The sequence below is a fragment of the Lactuca virosa genome, chromosome 5 (assembly GCF_052849685.1).
Source record: "Lactuca virosa cultivar CGN04683 chromosome 5, Lactuca_virosa_CGN04683_v6, whole genome shotgun sequence".
NCBI lineage: Eukaryota > Viridiplantae > Streptophyta > Magnoliopsida > Asterales > Asteraceae > Lactuca > Lactuca virosa.
The window spans coordinates 333,579,491-333,604,908 of record NC_136430.1 but is presented as its reverse complement, the minus strand read 5'-3'; the positions used below and the strand labels follow the sequence as shown (position 1 = coordinate 333,604,908).

Genomic DNA, 25,418 nt, shown 5'->3' with positions numbered 1-25,418 from the left:
AACCTAATACAAACCAAATACATATAAATAACGTAATACAAACCGGTGCATATAAATAACATAATTAAAATTATACAAATATTCCATGTTTTTTTATAAAATTACACACACCGGTATTCTGAATAATAAACATACTTTAAGTAGGTTACAAAACATACTTTAGAAAACATAAACATACAACCTTCATAATAAACATACGTTGAAATAAACTTCATTCATTCAAATCGAACCACGGAAACTTTGATCTGTTCTCGTATTCCGTCCATGGGTTTTCTGTTGCTTGTGTCCCTAAGTTGACTGTCACTTGCGTCCATTGGTTATCTGACTCTTGCTGCCATTGGTACTCGGTGCAACCCTGCCATTGGTTCTGTGGCTCTTCCTGCGGTTGGTATTCGGTCCCTTACGTCCATTGGTTATGTGGCTGTTGCTGCCATTGATGTTCGGTCTGTTGTGTCCATTGGTTGTCTGGTTGTTGCTGCCATTATTGTTCGGTATGTTGCGTCCATTGGTTCTCTGGCTCATGCTGCCATTGGTTTTCGGTCGCTTGCGTCGGTTCCTCTTTTGTCGCTTTTGTCCCACTCCATGACGCCCCAGTACATTTTTTACTTTTACTTTGGTTCTTTGGAACGATTTACTTACACGTCCTTGCATTATGAGTTGTGCTATGGCATCTACTACACCTTCTTATTTATGGTTCCTCACCTTGAGAGGGAATACAATTGGTGTTTTTTGGTCTACCGGCTTGACGTATTTCCATCATAGGAGGGTTAAAAACCATAAGGTCATCCAGAACCTCCCAATCACTAAGTTCTGAAAGAGGGTATACGGCATGCTCGTACGTTCTTCGATATGTTTCAATTTTATTAGCATCTATAGCCATATGCCCACAATGATCACTTTTCAAGTGCATTAAAACCATTATCACATGACCACATGGCAAACCAGTTAGTTGCCAATATCTACAAGAACAAGTATTTTCCCTCAAATTCACTGTGACGCCACTTTTGAAGTCATGCACTTGATATGTTGTATTGTCAACACCGGATACCGACCATCCTTGAATCTCCTCTTTATTTTTTTAACCATATCTTCAGCCCACTTTGTAAGTATTGTTGTACTTTTTCTGTTAAAACAAACATATATTAATATATATGACACTTATCATATAATTTAAAATTAAACATAATCATTCCTGCAGCTATCCGCCGTTTGTAAAACAATTTCTGCATAAGTGCGCGAAAGAACTCAAGAAGTGGTAATATAGGCAACTTCCTTGCTTTATTTGATACAACATCCATGGACTGCACACTATTTGAGGTCATATAATCATACCTTGTGGTAGGGCAATACGCTCTGGTCCATTTCTCAAGTGGAATTTGACTAAGATATGTCGCTACATCATCTCTTATATTACAAAGTCTCCCCCAATAAAATTCAAACTCAGTGGTTTTGTAAGCTCTTACCAGCTTCCAAAACAAAATTGTTGTTTTTTTGTTTTTTCCAAAGGTGTGGACTATGTTTCCTATTAGATGAAAACCACACAATCCATGTTGAGCATTTGGAAAAACATTTTGAATACTTACAACAATTGTGGGTGCTCTATCTGTGACCATTTTCAGACCTTCCACATCACCAATGCATTCATGTAGTTTTTCAAGAAACCATGTCCAAGAATCCGTAGTCTCTTTTGGGCAAATTCCATACCCAATAGGCAAGATCTGATTGTTTCCATCCATGGCTACTGCATGCAATATGGTGCCTTTGTACTTTCCCTTCAAATGAGCACCATCCATAATAATAACTTTTCTACAACACTCTCTGAAAGCACGTATTTGCAACAACAATATAAAAACCATTAATATATCAACAATATAATTTGTTTATAAACATTTAAGAAAATAACAAACATATTTAAAAATATATTACCGCGCATCCAATAGCGAAAAAGCAATACTCAAAACGATCCTCCGAATCAGTTTTTATGTACGCCACAGTACCAGGATTATGTTTCTTCAGATTGTGAAAATAAACTGGAAGTTTGGAGAAACATTCTTCGGGGGTCCCCATCATCAATCCCAGAGCAAATTCTCTAGCATGCCACGCTTGTGAATAACTCATATTTATTTGTAGCAAAGCATTCATATCTCTAATTATAGCATTAGGCTTCCAAACTCTCAAACTTCCTTGACCCATAATGTTATGTATTATGGTTCCCACAACTTCGCTATTTGCTTGCCTATGAGTTGGGTGTATAAGCAATGAAGAACATGTATGCTCATCATTAAACGTCTTAATTTCAAACATTTCTGTTCCTTTAATAAGAGATGCGTATAAACGCCAATGACAGTTTTCTTGCATACAAACAACCTGGTACCGAGATTTTGAAGAATTTTCAACCTTTATCTAAAACTTTTCTCTAACGGCTTTGAATTTAACAGCAAATGTTATCTCTTTTTTGGTGTTATAGGTTTGATTGACAATTAATTTATCATTCTGACCTAAACTATGAAATGGTCCAGGTTCAAGAATAGGTTCTGGACAATCAGGAATAGAAGGAATACAATACCATGGATTAAAGCAGTTTTTTCTTTACGTGTACTCATCATCCGACCACCCTTCATTTGATTTTTCTTCACATCTTCGATCATGAATTTCAGGAACTTCTCCAAGCTCGAACAAATTTTGACGTTGTAATTCAGTCATGCCCACTTTTGCTTCTTTATCATTATCTGATACAAAAGTAACATTATCAGATACAAATTTATCAGTAACCGAAACTTTTTTTTTCATCACCCACTGACACTTCATTTCCTCTTCCCCTTGAACGGTTTCCATCACATTGGCTTTCTCAACGACCTCTATTAGTTTTTGTTGGATTAAACTGGTTGATAACCACCGCTTGCTCTTCAGCTTCTTCACCTACCACCGTTAAATACAAATGCACCGCCTTCTTTGATTTAGACATTACATGTCTCAATTGAAATACATCAGTTTCATCTCCAAGCTCCATGACATACCCTAACTCCGGGTGTTTAAAAGACAAACATATGTGACTATTTAACACACATGCCTTACTTCTCACCATTTGTAATAACATTTTGTGGTCAATGTTAGGAGGAAGTTTTAAAACATAGTTTTTCACATTATTTATAACATAAACCTCTTCTTCATTAACTAACTGCCACAACCTCCCGTACACAAGATAATAAAACTCATTTTACAAATCACTCTCCACAAACACAATGAAAAAACAACTTCTACTGGTAATTGAAACTCACAAACTCACAAAAAACCACTTAAATACGTCTATAACTTGTATAACTGATCTGTAGAGGTGTACACTGATCCGCATAGGTGTACACAGATTCGCAGAGGTGTATACTGATCTGCAGAAAACAATTTTGCGTATTCCGTAACAGTTATGCAGAGCTGTACACTGATCCACAGAAAACAGTTCTATAACTGATCTGCAGAGGTGTACACTACCGATTTCCTTCTTACGTGGCTAAGTGATGTGTCAAAAACCCCTTACTTGGACTTCCAACGTGGCACCTGACGTGTTATCTTCCCAATTATGCTATTAACTAAAATCCCGATTTGTACCTCATTCATTTCTTTCTAACCCCTTCGTGAAAAGTCGAAGCAAACACCCTCCTTTATATAATCAGCTTGTTCGATTCTTCAACACAATGTCTGCGAGCTCGCCTAGTGCAAGAAATCGCCTCCAAGTTGCTCGTGTGTTTGTTAAAGACGATGTTAACAACTATGATTGCGATGTTCCAGCTAAGGATCGGACATGCTGGAAGCTCACTAACCCCGACAGACGTTTTTGGAACTCCAACAACAACTTGGTAAGCTTCGATCTAGTTTGATTTGTTAATGCAAGATTTTTTAGGGCTTCTTAAATTGCATTTGGTGATTAGTGATTATGTTTTGATGTTTTATTCATGTGGGTTCCATACAGACAAGACTGAGGAAATGTGATTACTTTGAATGGAAAGATGTTGCACTGGAAGATAGTTACTATAAAAACCTCATCTATTCCATGAAGCAGCAGTTGGATTCCAAAGAGGATCTTGGTGTCATAAAAAACTTGAGGACTAAGAATGTTGAGTTGGAGTTTCTCCTGAGTAAGGAGAAGAGTCTAGTAGCAAGCATGGAGAAGGGGATGTGTGATTCCAATAAGAGCATACCTATGTACAAGATGTTCGTAGTTGTTCTGGTTGTTGGGTATGTTTGTTTTGTTTTAAGTTAGCTAATTAGTGTTGGATGTGAAGCTTTTGGTGTAGCTGTTAGTGTAAGGTGTATGTATTGGGATGTGAAGTTTTTTTGTATCTTTTGTAAAGTCAGCCTAAAGTGGTAATGTGCTGCATTTTGTATCTTTTGTAGAATCCCAATGACAATTGGTAATTAGCCTTAATGTAGCTGTTGTTGTACGTTTGTTTTGTTATATGTATTATCTTGTATTTTAACTTAATCAAACCTCTACTATACTAGTCTACTATTCCAAATAACATAATCAAAACATAAGAAAATATTCTTAAATCAATAATCATAATACAATCAAAGTCTACTATTCCAAATAATTTCTGCCATCCTATTACGGTAACTAAATTCCGTATCTCTAGGGGACTGATGTGTCTCTACTGGCACACCCGATGTAAGCATTTCCATGAACATGCACACATAAACTCCACAATCTCGTTTTTCTCATTCTTTTACTTTTTCCTGCTGCGTCACATGTTTAGCTTTAACGAATTCCATCTTAGTAGGTTTATGTCTATTGGGAAAATGGGCCCAATATGATATGTGGTCTAGTTCACTTAATATACTATCTCCCAACAATTTGAAACTATCGTCACCTGCATATGTTTTAAAAAAAACCACACCATTCGGCTGAATCATATATGCTCATTTTCCATGTAAGGAGATCCAAATCAGCCAAATACCAATGCAGGTGCGGTATGTTGATGGGAATTAAAACCTTCAAAAAAATGATAAGTTATTAGATATATACAAATTTAATATTATATGATATATATATAAATAAATATACTAACCCGATCAATATCCTTCCAATGTGGTCCATCAACCATCCTGGCTGCTACACGCCTCAAATAATGTTGTTTCCCAGGTTCCAAAGTCGTGCCTTCAGGATTAATCATCGTCCACCTACCAGCCGACGACTTTATTTCCTTGAGTAGGGACGTCCAGATAACCAAATGATGCGTGTTAGAAAAAAAACATTTCATTTCGTACAATTAATTATCCAACACTTTTGTAATATAAAATAAGGGATGTGTGGTGCCTCAGGGAGCAAGTATCGAGAGCCAATACCAAGTAAACTTGACCAAAATTCCCAATTCATATAAATACCTTTTAAAAGTTTATGCTCCAAAAATATCACTCCCATCTTCTTTCCCCACAATTTCCAAAATTCATTATCACTATCGAGATAACCGTCCAATAGTAATGGTCTTTTTTCTACATTATTGGACTTCTGCGGTTTTTTCCCTTTTCTGTTCTTCAATGGTTCCGTCGACGGAACCTACAAAATGAATATGTTAATTAATTTGGAACGATTATATACTATATAAATAGAAATTACTTAATTTTATACCTGTGTGTAAGGCTCCCTACAAAATTTTGATTTCATTTTTAACTGCCCTTTTAACGGTGTAACCGTGTTATCTTCAACTTCAACAAAAGGCGGTGGCGTCTGCACCTACGTATGGCCCGACTCGGGATCCAAACCATGATAAAATGCTTCCCCCGCATCCACATTTTCCATATCGTTCACACCAAATTATTTATCTTTTTCCCATTTATCCATTCTCTTCCCAAAGTGCTCGATTGTGGTTTTCAATTGAGTAACAACGCCAAATAACTTGTCTATTTTACTGTCTTCCGGAGGTTTGTGGTATGTTTCCTGAAAATGAGAGGCTGAGGTGTAATCTCCTCCCCAAAAATGAGAGCCTGAGGTGTAGTCTGCTCCCTGAAACTGAGACAAGTGAGGTGATGGAGACCGCTGCTTAGGAAGACATTGTTGTTGCGGTGATGGAGACCGCTCCTTAGGAGGACTATGTTGTTGCGGTGGCGACTGCACTTTGTCTAGAGTCCAACTTACATAACGCATTAAGAATTGCAAATTGATCTCAACAGGCGTTGGTTCAAAAACACGTGGGATGTTATTTTCCTGCAAAATTAAAAAATTAAAATTGAGTATATGAAATTGTTGTAATTTTTAAACATGTATAATTAATATAAGGAATGTATAACTATACCACTGAAACGTCTAATATACGTAAACATTGCTCGAGAGATAATTGTGTTTTTATTCTCCATGCCCTCATTCTTGGAATTTCATTTTCTGTGTGATGCGCAAACCTCAAAGATTCTGGAAATGTCTTCAAAATCCATACCTAGTATTACGAGAAAAAATTATGCTTTGTCCAAACTTATAAGCACTTAAAAAATATAAGTAATTACACCTAAAACTAACCTTAAACGGAAGCTGAAAACCGGTCACCGTATACTTCATCCTCTTCGCGTAACCCACACTCTCATTATCTCGTAAATATCTATAGATTTTACCAAACCATAATTGTAATTGTGTTTCACTATACCTCCACAAATACGTACCCCATGCAAACCTGTCGTACTCATTATAATTAATATAAATCATCAAGTATTTATAAATAAATAATAAATAATAAATTTAATACATGTTCCAATTATATTGACTATCAGCTAGCTCATACACTGCCGGCGGAATGCACGTATTGTTGTCTCGTCCTATGAGACCTCTCAACAAAAACATCATTTGCATAACCATTACCACATCCTTATCGCTACACGTCGAGAATGCAAGCCCTTTTATGTAGTCTTCTAAATCTTTCGGTCGTAAATCTTCATCTCTCGCATTGGGGAACAACGATTCCTTAATGTTGAACTTGTGCTGACTTTTGTATTTATTATATAAACATACGGTCCAAATCTCAAACCGCCAATCAAACAAAATTCCGTTTCACCATATTCAACCACCCTGTCTTGTAACTCGAACTGAAACCTCCCAGCCGTGGCTACCTCTACATCACGAACCTCATGCAACATCATCAAGTAAGAGAGCATCGGGTCACCATTCGGGATTGGCATACCAATGAAGATCCCAAAAGCTGTCTCTCGAAATAATTCAACCCGCCTACTATTTAGTTTTGTGATGTACTTTTTCAACACAGTCCCCAACGCCCCTTTAAAAGTACATTATGCAGCCCATCCACTCAAACTATGTTGCAAAAGATTAAACATATATGCAAAAATTTCAAAAATTATACTGAAAAGTAACTTTAAATAGCATTGTACTTTTATTTTTATAACATTGTACTTATATATTGTTTTTTAGCAATTTTATGCAACAAAAATAATGTTTTTATTCTATAACTTTTTATACAATGGTCTACGTGAATAATTATCTTTCAAAATAAACTGTCCCTTTTTTATAACAAATTTACATAATTTTTATAGAAATGGTCTCATATATATTATAAATTTTACATAAATGGTCCATTTTAATAATAATTATAGAAATTTTCAATGTTTTTTTTAAATTATAGAAATAATTGGAAATCGATTTTAATATTAATTTACATATAATCAAAATAAAATGATCTCAATATTCAATGGTCCATTTTAAGAGATAATAATCCATTTTAAGAGATAATAATTATAGAAAATCGAAAAAAAAAAGATTCTGCAGTGGGGTTTATCGTTCCGCAGAGGGCTCCTCTGCGGATCTGTTCTTGAGCAGAGGGTCTCTGTGGATCTGTTCTTGACGAAAACCAGTGGAAAAATTGATTTCTTATTTCTTCGATTCCAGTCCTAACACCCTAACAAACATACATGTTTATATGTAACATTTAACCTATCAATTTCAAATTCATATAATCAATTTCTACTTCCGAGTTTATACAAAGATTAGGAAAAAAAATTGAAATATTACTTGAGTTCCATATCCATCGGATAACACATCGGAGTGCAGCTGCTCCAGGAATCGAGATCGCCCCGACATTTTCAGTACGACGTCCAGGAATCGAAGACCGCACTAGTTCCTTCGCGAATCGACTGCCCTAGCCTGCTTCTGCGGAGCTGTGTAACGTAAAGGGGTATTTTTTGTGAATTTACAAATTTATCCCTGTAATTCCGCATAAAACTCGATTCCACGCAATTCCGCAGAGCTGCGAGGGATCCGTAGAAGCTTTAATCGATCCACAGAGGGTGCTGTGCGGATCATTTGGTCAATTTCCGAAATATATTTTTTCTTGGTTATTTTCTTTAAACCACCCCTCATTTTTTGTTATTTCTCGAAATTCTTCAATTTAATGTCTCTTATAAAATTTTAGACTATATTTTCATTGGGATATAACACTATATTTTAATATATTATTAGGACGTTAGACCATCAGCCCTGTTATTCTTAGATCCTGGCTTCACCCCTAATATCCTTGATCAATCTCACAAAGTCTTCCTGTAACAAATTCTTTTCACCATCCTTTTCCATTGTTTTTGTCTTTTTTCCCTAAATTTTGATAAAAACCTAACAAGGTTTTGTGTTTGGTTTTAAAAGGTCCTTAAACTAGTTTTTGTTCCTTTTAAAGATATAAACTCACAATTGACCTGTTATTAAGGGGAAGATCACCTTTTGTTCCGCGTTAACATATAAATTCAGCTAAAACGTAGATCACATGGCATATTTTATGCTACGTAGACGTTGACCTTTGACTCTCTTATAATCATTTCCACTTGTATTACATAATCTCTATTTCTTTTTTCAACCCTCCTGTCGCCGCCTCCTCTTCTTCTTCTACACGCCACCCTTTTTCCTCATGCCGCCCTTCTCCTCCATTGCAATGACTCTTTACTCCTCTCTGCTCCTCTAATTCTAAATCTGGCCCTTGTTCTTTGATCTTTAAGCTACATCTGCAAATCGATTCTGACCTGCTCATCATCTATTTCTTATAATCAATTCCACTTGTATTACATAATCTCTATTTCTTTTTCAACCCTCCTGCCGCCGCCTCCTCTTCTTCTGCATGCCACCCTTTTTCCTCACGCCGCCCTTCTCCTCCATTGCACTGACTCTTTACTCCTCTCTGCTCCTCTAATTCTAAATCTGGCCCTTGTTCTTTGATCTTTAAGCTACATCTGCAAATCGATTTTGACATGCGTATCATCTTATTTTCTTTGATCCACACATGATGTTTAGAGAAAGGGGGAACTGAAGTTGCCATGTTTTTCAATTTTTACCGAACACGAAAATATGAAGCCTGTTCATCGTCTTTACACTCCAACCCCCTGTTTTTTTTTCTTCCATTTCCTTTCATTGAAGACTTGGTAATCAACTGATGGAGGGAAATGTAGAGATAAGCAGAAGGAAATGGCAAACACACCCCCTCCCCACGCACATCGTCACGGTTCTTGAAATTTGAAGAGTCACATTCGTAATTCATTCACATTATGGCCGGCGGGTATTTTACCTCTTTTAATGGAGATGTGCTCCTTAAATATCTCAACTTTTCTTAAGGACAGGGTGAGAGTAAATGAGAGGATGAAAACGGAAATACACACATACAATGTGTGTGTTGGGTTTCATCGATTTTGAGTTTGTGTGGTAATGGAGAAGTAAATTCTTAAATTATTGTAACATAATTTCTTGAATTGATAAACTGAGAGGATGAAAAAACGGACACACACACATACACATACACTGTGTGTGTGGTTTTCATCGACTTTACAACACCAATCAGTTTAACCCACTAAATCGATTTGAGAGAACATTCCATCACAAATCATCCAAGCATATAATCAAATGAAATCGGAAACTTGAATGCTTTTTAATGGCGGTGGAAGTGGGAAGAGGTGAATGGTGATGATTTTCAATTGATGCAAACCATGGAAGATTGTGAGAGGAAATTAGGGCCCCTTTACCGCAGAAAAGGGAGAAAGGGGAAAATAGAAGGGTGGACACGGTGGTGGAAGGGGAGGATTTAAGTATAAGAAGTCAATGTATATTCAACAATCATGACCGATAAATTGGTAATTTTAAGCAAAATAGTGTTTTAGACGGGTAAAATTTCAAGTTTATGGTCTAAGGGGTACAAAAAAAAGGTAAATGATCATTTAAAACCAAAACTGAAACTTTAATGTGTTTTTATATCGGTAACCCTTCATTTTTTTTTCAAACAACACCTGTTTGCTTGTGTTAACCGAATATAAGGGATGATTCTAAGAATTTATAACAACATCGTCAAAATCATCCCATTTCATCCAAGAATTATACAACTTGAAAGGAATGGTATGTAATCTGCCACCACATGTTTGAAAAGAACGGGTCTATAATCTGAAATTGATCTCTCCAATGCCATTGATATAAAACCCGAAACATCTACATGATTCTCAAACACTAAAAATCTTTTCAATTTGCTAACTTTTCATCATTATCACTAATTTGGGTAAAATTATACCCACTCATAGAAACATTAAGTGACCCGTATTATGAATGAAATCATTAAATGAATTATCATAGCTTAAGAAAAAACCAAACCTACCCTGTCGAATGGGTCTCTAACTTCATTAAAGTCTCCAATAATATTAAAATATACACCAAGATTCTAGAAAGACCAGATGAGCTCCCACAGTGCCTTCTTTCCCTTTTCATCACGAGGATTGTACACATTGATCATCAAGAATTATAACTTAGGAAACACTCACTCCACCTCGATAATGATAATGTATTCCTTACAAGTAACTATGTCCTTTACAACCACCGAAGGATCCCAAATGCATAGTAATACCCCTTTCCTTAAATAATCTTTAATTTTACAAGATCTAAGGGACCATACATGTTTATGAATCCCCAAAAATATAACAATATGCTCTTTACACAACTTCATGTATTTATTCCATTTAAAAGTGCTCCTAATCCACAAACATTTAAAGAGAAATAATATTCATGTATCCATCATGTTTTCTCTCAAGAATATAAGAATGTATGATTTACACCATTTCAAATAAATCTGGACGTGGCTGAGTAGAAGGATGAATTAACCGGCTTATCCAATGAATTATCAACACAAAATCATGCTCCTCGATTGTGGATTGCTTTTGGAACCCCTCGACAACAACATAATGAAATAGACCCCCATCAAATCCTTGTGGTTTCGACATGGATTGAGATAAGCTTCCATCTTCATTGATATTATTTGACTTTATTTATCCTTCCTTATTGTTAGTTACGTGTTTCAGAATGACCATCTCTTTCTAAGATATTTGCTAGTCTGAATTAGTATTATCATCCTCAAAACACATGGCATCCCTCTTATGTATACCTTTTTTTCCTACTTGTTTTGATCCACCTCTATAAATTTTATCCAAACTGTTAGTGTTTGCTTATATGTAGGTTAAACAACCTCGACAAAAACATCCTCCTCATTTTCACTCGCATCCTCACCATCAAATGGGTCATTGTATTCTTCTTGTAGACTTATATCATCCACATTCTTCTAAATGTTTGGAACACACCATCTAATCAATTTCACGCACACTGTATACTTCACCACTTCAATTACCACCGTAACACACTTTGCTATTTTTGTGATTTTATGTTGGTTTTTACACACAATCGTCCATTAAATGTGTCTTTCTTTTTTATCCCCATCAATAAACATAGCTTCACCCTAAGAACTTGCAATTTTCTTGAACACAACAGATGTATAAGCACACAAAGGAAGGTCCTCAATTTCAAGTCACGCCATCCTTTAATCAACCAAAAAGTTATTTGATAACAAACTCATCTCCTTAAAGTACCAATATACTCTTCATATTTTTTGAACTTAATGCAAGGATTTTGAGACTTAAATTCAATTCACACCAACATGCCACCAATATAGTTAACTTTAATCATATTAAATCATTCTTCACTCCACACCTTATATAAGTTTTCAATGAGTTTCACATTTCGAACACAACCAATAACCATACATGACAAGTCAAGAACAATTAAGAGATAATTTTGATCCAAAAATCATTATATGTTCATGTTGACTACATGTCTCCCCTTCTCCCCACCGACATTGAGGCAAAAGATTTTGAATTCCTTTCCTCGACTTGAGTTTTCTTACCATATAAATGTACTAGTAGTCTTGGTTGACCTGTATGGGTTGACTTCGTTTTCTATTTCCTTATAAACATTGCGGACCAAGGAAATAAAAAAAATATCCCAATTGATTTGGTGCAAAAGTTTTGAATCATACATTATTTATTAGGTGAATATCCGCGCGTTGTACAAAATAAAATTACATAGTTAAAAGTTTGGAAAATACATGTTAAAGATAATTATGTTATTGATAGTAACAATGAAACAAAATTTTCTTACACTTGATTTTTATAACATATTTGTGACAATTTTAAATCATATTATAACATCTAATAAAATCATATTTATTAATTGCCGCTACTCGCGACTGATTTTTGAACAAAATAAAATATGAAGTTAGATTTAGTGTTGCTTTTGAGCAGTATCATTATTTAATTTAGATATTAGTTTTTGACCTTTGTAATGTAATGTCATAAATAACTTTATGTTATTTATAACTAGTATTATTGTAAATTAATCAAAAGTCATTATTTAATTTAGATATTAGTTTTTGACCTTTGTAATGTAATGTCATAAATAACTTTATGTTATTTATAACTAGTATTATTGTAAATTAATCAAAAGTCACTTATTAGGGAAAAAATATTATCTTAAATAATAATTTTAAATACTTTTAGTTAAATTGACATGTCAATTTAGGTTTTACATTTGGAAAATTTAAAATAAATTAAAAAAGTAGTAATTTAATATTTTTAAGTTTATTCAAATTTTTTATTTATATTTTGGATTTGATATGATATTTAAATGTTATTTTATTTATATTTTGGATTTAACATTTTAAGTATATTATATTGATAATTCAAAAAATCTACCATTAATATGATCATATTTCACATTTAATAATATATTTAAGCTAATATATTAGATATATTAGGTTGAAATTGGAAGAGTTTTGGGTGGTTCAAATGCATGTTGTGCTTGAAAATATGCATATATTATTATAGATATATAGATAGATTATCAATGTGCAAGAATATGACAAAAGTAAGTTACTCCCTGACAACTTCTTAGCCATAGAAGCATCAACCACTACACCGTATTTTTCACATATCTTCCACATACCCTTCATTTCCAAATCCCCATGAAAATTTTTAATAGAATTCATGAAAGGCAAATTTCCAAACTTCTTTAAATTAGCCTTCTCATTTGATTCTGTTTTCTTTCCAAACATCCATTGACAATCTACATATCTTACCTAATGGGGTATGGGCGTCAACCCAAGTAATATCAAGCCAACTCAAGCAATATCAGGCTGCCAAAAAAAACATCCCGGTAAAAAACCACAAAAACGGTATTCAACCTATTCAACCTATAAAGTAACATCCTAGGAAACACGGAAAAGGGGTCAAGCATATTTTACTTAAAAGGGTGTCACCGTTGCAACCTAAGGACCAAGGCAAGACTCGGGATGAGAGGCATTGGACTGGTTTTAGTCATGACTATAAAACGAGGCTCCATCTGTTCATAAAGGGTAAGTAATCTCAAGCAAATTGACTCCACCCAAAATTTATCATCGAACATGACTTCTAACTTTGGCATCAGAGAGTAATACCGGGGTCCCTCCCCGGTATAGCTTTCTAACCTATCTTTGTCAACCCTGCGTGTTACCAGGAATGGTCGTTGCAGGAAGCATGCATTAGGATTATCCGACACGATTCTCGTTGACCTTCGCACTGAATCCACCTCGAATGCAGCTAACAATCCCCCCTCCCCCACCACATCAAAACGCTATAGGTTAGGTCAACGCTATTTTTTTCAAAACGTTGCACAATTAACATTGTATGTGCTTTACCATTTTGAACCGCAATCATCTTTCATTTCCATCTAACACTTGAAAATACTATATCTCGACGAGTGCCTCCGAGATGTTTACATATAAAAATGTTCTATATAAGTTGAAGTGCAAAGTTTCTCATAATTAATTGTGTTCTATTTTGTATTATTTAAATAAAAGGTATGGTGTGTGAAGTATAATTATTTTCAATAACATAAACAATAAATCAGATTACATATAAAGTAAATCGACATTGCGAGGTGAAGCTTGTATTTGGCGTTGGTGTTATGTTTTGGTGGGGCAACATAGACGACTTCTCCCGAAGCTTTTAGAAGTAAGAGGGACCTTGTCGTCATCTCTTCACATTAATAGTCATACAAGTTCTTGATAAGTTGGACTAGAAAAAAAAAACCATGTGATGGTTTCGAAGAACGAAAATCCCTCAATGTCGTTAACGTCGTAGATAGTTTTGTTTTACATGACGAGAAGTCCAATTGCAATATGTTGGTTGAACTGTTAATTTAGATAAGAAAATGCAGTTTGTTTATGTATATATATTGATGAGTGTTCCCACATTGGTGTGTGAAGGATTCCAAGACGATTTTATAGATTTATCTTGTAGAGAGTTGGTCACCGGGCCTGGTAACGTTTGCCTGTAACCCAAGTGGGGGTATCAAAGTGGGTTGGATTATGATTTGGTCCAGTTTGGTTGGGTCTGGTGGTGTGTAATTTGACTTGCCCGTTCCAAGTCGAGAGCTGGTTCAAGTGGCTTGAGCGAAGGCTTTGGGTCTCTTGGAACCTAGAGAAGGGGGCAATGCGTTAGGCTGGCTTCACAGAGCTGCGACAACTCCTCGCTTCCGACAGTGGTAGGATTACAAGTCTTGGCTCTTCAGGCCCATATTGCCGACTATTCCGATTCAAATGGACACCCCACTTTTTAAAATTTTTACCTCAAAACATTTATTGTTTGTCCATTTTGTCACAGTGATGAGTCATACATAATAACCGTACCTTGTCCTGTTTCATCTCCTGATGAAAATATGTCATTAAAACCACCTGATTTTTGAGTCTCTTGGAACTTCCCATATTGTTAACATGAATGAAACCCTTCAAAGGTCCTTATAGTATACAAAAAGCCAGGTCCATGGTTGGAACTATGGGAGTGCGTTCACATGAAAACATCAGACAGCAAAGACTTTCAAATCTCTAAGCCTATTTTAAGCTAATTTTAAACATTGAACTGAGTATTGGAGGGGTGCGCCTGGCCTTGGCTGTAGTGTAAGACCAAGGCGACGCATGAAGAACCCCAGCAGCAAGCTACTGTAACGGGCCTTCCCCCATAAAAAATAAGATTAATATCGAGTGGGCCGATGGCCCACATATCAGATATTAAACTGATAAGAACAGATACTACACTTGATCTTAGCCAAAAGGCCGAGAAAGGTATGCTTCTTACAGCTGTGGGCTTCCCCTTTTGTACTCGCCTCCCTCTTGCCTGCTTCCTTCATTCACCCAATGTGGGAATTGGGATGCAGACTCTTTCACTTTCACTGCCAGCTCCCTTCCTGGTTCCTTCCTTCACAACAAAAACAACTTAAATATTATTCTTTTGCTTCTTTACTTTCTGTATATATTCAGATCAAACTTAGACTACTACTGCATATGCATATGTGTTTATGATTGCATTGCCTTTTCTTTTCTTATTTTTCTGTAGTTTAAATTCACTCAACACCAACAAACAAAACAAATTCATTTCATGTTGATAATTACTCAATTACGAATGACTCCTTCCACTCATGTACCTACTATGCTTTTCTTTTGTCCATTTAGTTTTATATCACATATCTATTAAGTAAATTAATAACTAAACACAATAACTAATGGGCAGACTCAAACTAATCAGATAAGTCCAACTTGTTAAAATCCATCCTATCAAAATACGTGTTTTTAATCTACATAATCCTTTTCACTTGTTTTGCTCATAAAAATCATATTATATCTTGAAACCATATAATTTTATAATCATATCCAACACATTTCTTACTCGTTTAAATACCTGACAAAAATTATTTTCCGGGCAACCGTTTCTTCGTTATGTCGTCCCGTTACCAGGTAACATTCAACCTTACATTATGCTTCCCGTAAGTGTTCACTATTCCTTTCCAAGATACTATCCGCTTTTTCAACCAACATGTCCTTCTCTTCTCATCGGCTTGCTATTTGGTCATTGCTGGTATCACACTATCTTCACCTCCTAACATCTTACAATCACTTCCAATTTGATTCTAACATTTATGGGGATGACTTTTACTGAACAAATATATTTAGAATAAAAAAAATGCTCAATAATAACATTATATTCGAATTTAGTTAATGGATGCAAAGGAAAAATCCATATTCAACAATCGAAACTCAATGCTCGCTCTTGTTTTACCATCTGTGATGTTTATTTCTCAATTGAATGTACATAAGGTGCTATAATCCATGTTCTAACAGCCTCACAGCATCATTTAAGCCGTCCATTTCAACTTTCAGGTAGTGGATATCAAGAGTCGGGTCTCCATTAATGGAACTCGAAACTCAAAACAAGCTTCTAAAATAAAAGAGTAACTCAACCGATTGCTGGGATGTAGTAATTCATGAAATAACTTGACTACTATCAACCCCCTTTGCTTCAAACTCCAAATGTCATCCATTAGTTCAATCTTCTCCTCTCATTCTATCTATATCTTGTTCTTTAATAAACAATAGGGCAGATATTAAGTGCTTACGTCATCATAAGAATTCCTCTTACTCATAACTTGTTCCCCTAACATTGCTTTTATCTCATATTAGTATTACCAAGGTCAGACTTAATTTCACATATGAGGTTGTTAATTACTTTACCTTTATATCCCTACGGCCACATAGTTATAAATATAAGACATCATAAGAGGAGTTTAAATAGGTACAAGACGCATACTTTAAGTTCCACTTATTGGAAAAAATCTATTTAACTTATAATCGTGAAATAAACTTGAGTCCCAGATAACGTCAACGCCCAAATAGGCACAACACTTATCATCGCCGAAAATCTGAAGTAGCAATGTACTTCAAACATCCTCGTTCATCAACTTTTACCTTTGAATGATTTCATCTTAAATCATCAATTAGCCAACCACTTAGCAATGATTTTTTATTTTAACCCACTAAAACTAATTGGTGGATAATGTATTACTATTAATGAGCTCCTCACCTTTGGAATGAGAGTGAAGAACTACTACAGTCATGGGGAATATTTGCCGAAAGAAAGAATTTCGTAACACCATCACAAATATCATTTTTCAGTAAAAACCATGATTTTTTTTACAAACCTAAAGGAAAAACCATCCGAACCCGGAACTCTATCCCCTCTACATGAATAAACAACACTGTTGATTTCCTTGATCGTGCATGGAACTTCCAAACAATTGTCTTCATCTGAAGCAAGAGTTGTACACTGTGTGCTACGTTTTTGAACTCTCCCACCTTCGAACCTGCTGAATTTAATTTATTACGAAAAAAAAATCTTCTCACCAATTTGCGGATCCTCCTGGTAATCACAAATTGCTTTTATGCCACAAATAACAAGTTGCATGTTCTTTCAATTAAGAATACCATTAACGTACTTTGTGTTTCCGTCCCTTTCAATGCTCTAATAAATCTTAGCTTTTGAATAACATCTAAAGTTTCCAATTTCTCATAATCATGAATTTTTCTCAAAATATTCAAACGGTCCCCGTGACTCTTTGAGTGACATCTCCTTGATCAATCTCATAAAGTCTTCCTGTAACACATTCTTTTCACCATCCTTTTCCATTCTTTTTGTCTTTTTTCCCTAATTTTTGATAAATTCATTCATTTTTGGGTTATTGTCATAAAAACCCAACAAGCTTTTGTGTTTGGTTATTTTTGAAGAGTCGCTTTCGTAATTCATTCTCATTATGGCCGACGGGTATTTTACCTCTTTTAATGGAGATGTGCTCCTTAAATACCTCAAGTTTTCTTAACGACAGGGTGAGAGTAAATGAGGGGATGAAAACGGCAACACACAAATACAATGTTTGTGTTGGGTTTCATCGTTTTACAGTTTGTGTGGCAATGGAGAAGTAAATTCTTAAATTATTGTAACTTAATTTCTTGAATTGATAAACTGAGAGGATGAAAAAATTGAAACACACACATACACTCTCTGTGTGTGTGGTTTTCATCGCCTTTACAACACCGATCATTTTAACCACTAAATCGATTTGAGAGAACATTCCATCGCAAATCATCCAAGCACATAATCAAATGAAATCGGAAACTTGAATGCTTTTTAATGGCGGTGGAAGTGGGAAGAGGTGGACGGTGGTGATTTTCGATTGATGCAAACCTTGGAAGATTGTGAGAGGAAATTAGGGCCCCTTTACCGCAGAAAAGAGAGAAAGGGGAAAATAGAAGGGTGGACACGGTGGTGGTGGAAGGGGAGGCTTTAAGTATCAGAAGTCAATGTATATTCAACAATTATGACCGAGAAACTAGTAATTTTAAGCAAAATAGTGTTTTAGACGGGTAAAATTTCGAGTTTGATGGTCTAAGGGGTACAAAAAAAAAGGTAAATGATCATTTAAAACCAAAACTGAAACTTTAATGTGTTTTTATGTCGGTAACCCTTCATTTTTTTTTCAAACAACACCTGTTTGCTTGTGTTAACCGAATATAAGGGATGATTCTAAGAATTTATAACAACATCGTCAAAATCATCCCATTTCATCCAAGAATTATACAACTTGAAAGGAATGGTATGTAATCTGCCTCCACATGTTTGAAAAGAACGGGTCTATAATCTGAAATTGATCTCTCCAATGCCATTGATATAAAACCCGAAACATCTATAGGATTCTCAAACATTAAAAATCTTTCCAATTTGCTCACTTTTCATCATTATCACTAATTTGGGTAAAATTATAGCCACTCATAGGAACATTAAGTGACCCGTATTATGAATGAAATCATTAAATGAATTATCATAGCTTATGAAAAAATCAAACCTACCCTCTCGAATGGGTCTCTAACTTCTTTCCAATAATAAAGTCTCTAAATGAATTAAAGTCTCCAATAATAATGAAATATACACCAAGATTCTAGAAAGACCAGATGAGCTCCCAAAGTGCCTTCTTTCCCTTTTCATCACGAGGATTGTACATATTGATCATCAAGAATTATAACTTAGGAAACACTCACTCCACCTCGATAATGATAATGTATTCCTTACAAGAAACTATGTCCTTTACAACCACCGAAGGATCCCAAATGCATAGTAATACCCCTTTCCTTAAATAATCTTTAATTTTACAAGATATAAGGGACCATACATGTTTATGAATCCCCAAAAATATAACAATATGCTTTTTACACAACTTCATGTATTTATTCCATTTAAAAGTGCTCTTAATCCCACAAACATTTAAAGAGAAAGAATATTCATGTATACATCATGTTCTCTCTCAATAATATAAGAATGTATGATTTACACCATTTCGAGTGCATCTGGACGTGGCTAAGTAGAAGGATGAATTAACCGGCTTATCCAATGAATTATCAACAAAAAATCATGCTCCTCGACAATGGTTTTCTTTTGGAATCCCTCGACAACAACATAATGAAATAGACCCCCATCAAATCCTTATGGTTTCGACATGGATTGAGACGAGCTTCCATCTTCATTGATATTATTTGACTTTATTTATCCTTCCTTATTGTTAGTTATGTGTTTCACAATGACCATCTCTTTCTAAGATATTTGTTAGTCTGAATTAGTATTATCATCCTCAAAACACATGGCATCCCTCTTATGTATACCTTTTTTTCCTACTTGTTTTGATCCACCTCTATAAATTTTATCCAAACTGTTAGTGTTTGCTTATATGTAGGTTAAACAACCTCGACAAAAACATCCTCCTCCTCATTTTCACTCGCATCCTCACCATCAAATGGGTCATTGTATTCTTCTTGTAGACTTATATCATCCACATTCTTCTAAATGTTTGGAACACACCATCTAATCAATTTCACGCACACTGTATACTTCACCTCTTCAATTACCACCGTAACACACTCTGCTATTTTTGTGATTTTATGTTGGTTTTTACACACAATCGTCCATTAAATATGTCTTTCTTTTTTATCCCCATCAATAAACATAGCTTCACCCTAAGAACTTGCAATTTTCTTGAACGCAACAGATGTATAAGCACACAAAGGAAGGTCCTCAATTTCAAGTCACGCCATCCTTTAATCAACCAAAAAGTTATTTGTTAACAAACTCATCTCCTTAAAGTACCAATATACTCTTCATATTTTTTGAACTTAATGCAAGGATTTTGAGACTTAAATTCAATTCACACCAACATGCCACCAATATAGTTAACTTTAATCATATTAAATCATTCTTCACTGCACACCTTATATAAGTTTTCAATGAGTTTCACATTATGAACACAACCAATAACCATACATGAAAAGTCCAGCACAATCAAGAGATAATTTTGATCCAAAAATCATTATATGTTCATGTTGACTACATTTCTCCCCTTCTCCCCACCGACATTGAGGCAAAAGATTTTGAATTCCCTTCCTCGACTTGAGTTTTCTTACCATATAAATGTACTAGTGGTCTTGGTTGATCCGTATGGGTTGACTTCGTTTTCTCGTTCCTTATAAACATTGCGTACCAAGGAAATAAAAAAATATCCCAATTGATTTGGTGCAAAAGTTTTGAATCATACATTATTTACTAGGTCAATATTCACGCTTTGCACAAAATAAAATTACATAGTTAAAAGTTTGGAAAATACATGTTAAAGATAATTATGTTATTGATATTAACAATGAAACAATATTTTCTTCCACTTATTTTTTATAAAAAATTTGTGACGATTTTAAATCGTATTATAACATCTAATAATGTAACACCCATAAAATTCAGGCCAATTTAAAACTTTTAAAAACATTTCAAATCATTAAAAATCATTACAACTTTGTTTTCAAAATGTATAATATCAGAGTTTCCCAAAAACATAAACAATTCATGAGGAGCTGTATGACCATGCCTTCGCCTTGCCGCGATCCCCTGATGTACCGGAAACAATAAACTGAAGTTGTAAGCTCGAAAGCTTAGCGAGTTCCCCCAAAATACCCATACCCACAATAATACACATATAATCATAAACAACATACTATGGGTCCAGTCAACCATCGGGTTGGAATACCCCAGGCCTACAAGCAACAGGTTGGAATGCCAACATACTATGGGTCCAATCATCCTCGGGATGGAATACCCCAGCCCCACAACCAACAGGTTGGAATGCCCACATACTATGAGTCCAATCATCCTCGGGATGGAATACTCACGGCCCACAACCAACAGGTTGGAATGCCCAGGTCTATTGGCTTTCGCACAAAGCAGATAAGCCTCAACCGCCAAACAATTATGTACGCATTTATATAACAGATAATCACATAACAGTCCATAGACGACAACTGATCTAACGGATCAGACCACATAGCACATAATACCATCCTATCTACCAGGATACCGATTTAACAGATCATACCACATACTACATAATATTATCCTACCCTCTAGGATACTGATCTAACATATCATACCACATACCACATAATATTATCCTACCCTCTAGGATACTGATCTAACAGATCATACCAGCATAACATAACCAGATAACAATCCAAAGGGTCGGCCTTGGTGCCTTAGACCCTTGATTATAGTGAGGATAACTCACCTCGCACTGTCAACTCAAAGATAAACCCAAGCTCTTGGATTGCCGGTACAACTCCACCACCTGAATGCACCATAGAACCATGCTTGTAAATTTCCAATTTCCCAAAATGCCCCAGAAGTCCAATAGTCAACCCTGGTCAAAGTCAAAGTCAACTGTCAAGGTCAACAGTCCATGTTGACCTCAACTCGTCGAGTACAACCAACCACTCGCTGAGTTCCTTGCATAACTTGCTAACTCGCCGAGTCACTTGAGCGACTCGTCGAGTTCCTAATGTCAGTGGCCGCAAACTCTCTTGGCCAACTCGTCGAGTTTCCCCTTTACAACTCGTCGGGTTCATACGTGTCCAAAGGTCGGGAAAACCCTAACCGACTCGCCGAGCCCAAGGCAATCTTCATCGGACTCGCCGAGTTGTTCATGCAACTCGCCGAGTTCCTTCAGTCCTTCATCCATACAGAGGCTTTTTAAGCCATGCTAAGGCTCCAAATTGCAGGTCCAACTTCCCAAGTCATGTTTATCATGTAAAGTTGCAAACTTTATATGCATGCAAAGCTCTAAAGCCTTAAAATGACAAAAACCAAGCTTGCAAAGAAGTCTCACACTAGAGGGAAGGTTCATGCTTGCCAAAGCTGAAACTTTATGGACTTAGAGTCCAAAGAAAGTCCAAATCTGAAGTTACAACTTTAGATCTTAGCTTATACCCATGAATGGCTTCTTATTATACTAGAAAAGCCCTAAAATCCATCCAAAAGAGATCTAGAATGAAATGGGGGTTAAGATAATTGCTTAATACCTTCCCAAAATATACCAACTGAAGTAGATCTTGATTCCCACGAGTTCCTTGCTTCAATCCACTTGTTTTCCCCAAGCTCTTCTCCCCAATAATCCTCTTTCAAAGCTTAAAACACACAATGGAGCACACACACACGCATTAGGGTTTTGCTGAGCTCTCAAGGGACTGTAAAGAGGCTGAAGGTAGGGGTGTAAACGAGCCGAGTCGAGCCGAATACTACCAAGCTTGAAGCTCGGCTCGACTAAAATACTCGAGCTCGAAACTCGGCTCGAACTCGACTCGAACCTTGATTTTAAGCTCGAGCTCGGGCTCGTGAAATACTCGACAGTCTCGAGCTCGACTCGGCGCGGCTCGACTAATATTTAAAAAAAATCAAAATCACTAAATTGAGTAAGAAATATTAAGCATTCCACATGCAAATGTCCAAACTACAAAAAAAAAAACCACTATTAATCACCTAATATCAATATAACATCAACCATATATGTCATAAATGAATAATTATAAAGAAATGACATGTATGCTATAAATGAACAATTATATGTAAATTACACTAAGCTCGACTAAGCTCGCGAGCCTTACGAGCTGAGTATTTTAGTACTCGAGCTCGGCTCGATAAGGTACTCGAGTAGCTCGAGCTCGAGCTCGGCTCGATTAAGGCCGAGTCGAGTTCGAGTATTTTCCGAGTCGGTCTCGAGTTTCTCACGAGTTGGCTTGTCTCACTTACACCCCTAGCTGAAGGAGGCTTATGATTCTTTAAATAGGGTGCAAAACCCCGGAAATTAGGGTTTCACCCTCCAGCTCCAACTCGTCGAGTCACTCTTCCGACTCGGCGAGTTGGTCACTTAAACACGTGTCCCAAACCTGCTACTACTCGACGAGTCAGGGCATCCAACTCGTCGAGTAGACCTTGAAACTTGAAAATTAAAGCCACAATATTAATACCTGAGAATCGGGGCGTTACAATTCTCCCCCACTTGAACTAGACTTCGTCCTCGAAGTCCGCTGCGATGAACAATTCCGGATAGTGCTCCCGTATCTCAGCCTCCGGCTCCCAAGTCCACTCGGAACCCCTCCGATGTTCCTACTATACCTTTACCAAAGGTATCTCCTTGTTCCGCATAACTTTCATCTTCCTCTCCAGTATGGCCACATGCCTCTCAACATAATTCAACCGTTCATCAACCTGAATGTCATCCAATGATACTACTGCCTCCTCATCCGGCATGCACTTCCGCAATTGCAAAACGTGAAAGGCGATGTGAAATCCAACTGACTCTTTTTCCAAAGGTCTATTCTACTTGCCACTTTGCCAACCTGGCAAAATCCTGATGATCCAAAGTATCGGAAACCCAACTTTCCCTCTTCCTGAAGCGAACCCTTTGTGCTGACAGGATAAAGCGTCCTTCAGCTCCCTAAATATCATACATAATAAACCAGCTAACAAGTACAAACACTCATACCTGGCCCAATCAGCCTCGGTCTGGAATACCAGGCATACCTACGACGGGTCCAGACATCCCTAGGATGGAATACCCTCGTATCCCCACACATGTTTGGCCCAATCAACCCCCGGGTTGGAATACCAAACATATCAGGTCCAATCAATCATAGGGTCCGGTCATCCTCATGATGGAATACCCTAGATTGGAATACCTCTATGACATGACTCGGGTCTACTCATAACTTGAGATCCAAGGATCTATCCTTACGTCTCATCCACCATCCTCTGATTCGTCACAACCGAGTGCAAGTCCCCCGAATCTCAACAATACATCCAATCCGAACGCGCTCCTACCAGCGACATAACCAACACAATCTTTATGCCCACAGCCTATGACTGGAATGTCATTACATGGTCCTCAGCATAGGTCTGGATTACCTCTGAGCCCACAACATGAGCCTGGTACGCCCTCTCCGGCCCTCAGCTTATGACTGGAATGCTTCCGATAACCTATCGACACCGCTGTCGTCGCTTCAGATGCCCAGCACTCCATCCTGGGGGCACTCACCTCCTCCATTGCCCAAAAGGGCCTAAACAATGTCCTTCACAACACCAACAAACGTCACAGTGCCGAAACCTCACCCTACACTGTACACTTGCAGAACAAGTTGCTACTCCATAACACATATATTCTCAGAACCTGATCACATAACTAACAAAACCCATACAGAGTCTTCAGCATACTCCATCAGCATGTTCAATACTTGGGGACAAACCTACTGATTGCTATAACATAGCAGCATACTCAATACCCGTACATAGATCTACAAACGCTTACATATACTTTTCGCACACCTGCAAACCCAAGTAGTTAATGTCCCCTGATCACAGAAACTGACCGAAACAGTAGGCTGTCTTCTGGTTGCTTCCGAAGTCCACTGAGACCTCCCCGGTCCCAACTTATCTGGAATACCGAAGTCCTGACCGGTTCCTGAGCCAATGGTAATCTCACAGTCGCCGCACGTGACTCCCGAAGGAACTTCGTCTAGCAATAACCGCCCTAACTACGCCGCACGTGACTCCCGAAGGAACTTCGTCTAGCAATAACCGCCCTAACTATATCGCCACGCATGGCTCCATCAATCCTTCTGATCCATTGATCATAGAAACCTAACAACCTGACGCCATCAAATCATATACGAAAAGTGAACGCTACCACAATACTGTAGTCTTACATCATGTCTGGTCTCCAACGACCTACCGTTTTCCTGATTCCGATTATGCTATGGTCTACCCACAATCTTGCGAACAGGCTCACCCTGACCTGATCGTCTGTAAGAATCCGTGAATACTACAAATCATCTCACAACCTCACAACACTTCCCACACCATCT

At 36.7% G+C, this 25,418-nt stretch overlaps 1 non-coding gene across 1 annotated transcript; it reads right to left on the bottom strand.

The window, feature by feature from the left end:
- Positions 1 to 15,235: 15,235 nt before the first annotated feature.
- Positions 15,236 to 15,432, bottom strand: LOC145118216 (U2 spliceosomal RNA). Its single transcript, XR_013713181.1, has one exon. It is a non-coding gene; the product is annotated as a U2 spliceosomal RNA (small nuclear RNA).
- Between the last annotated feature and the right edge of the window lie 9,986 nt (positions 15,433 to 25,418).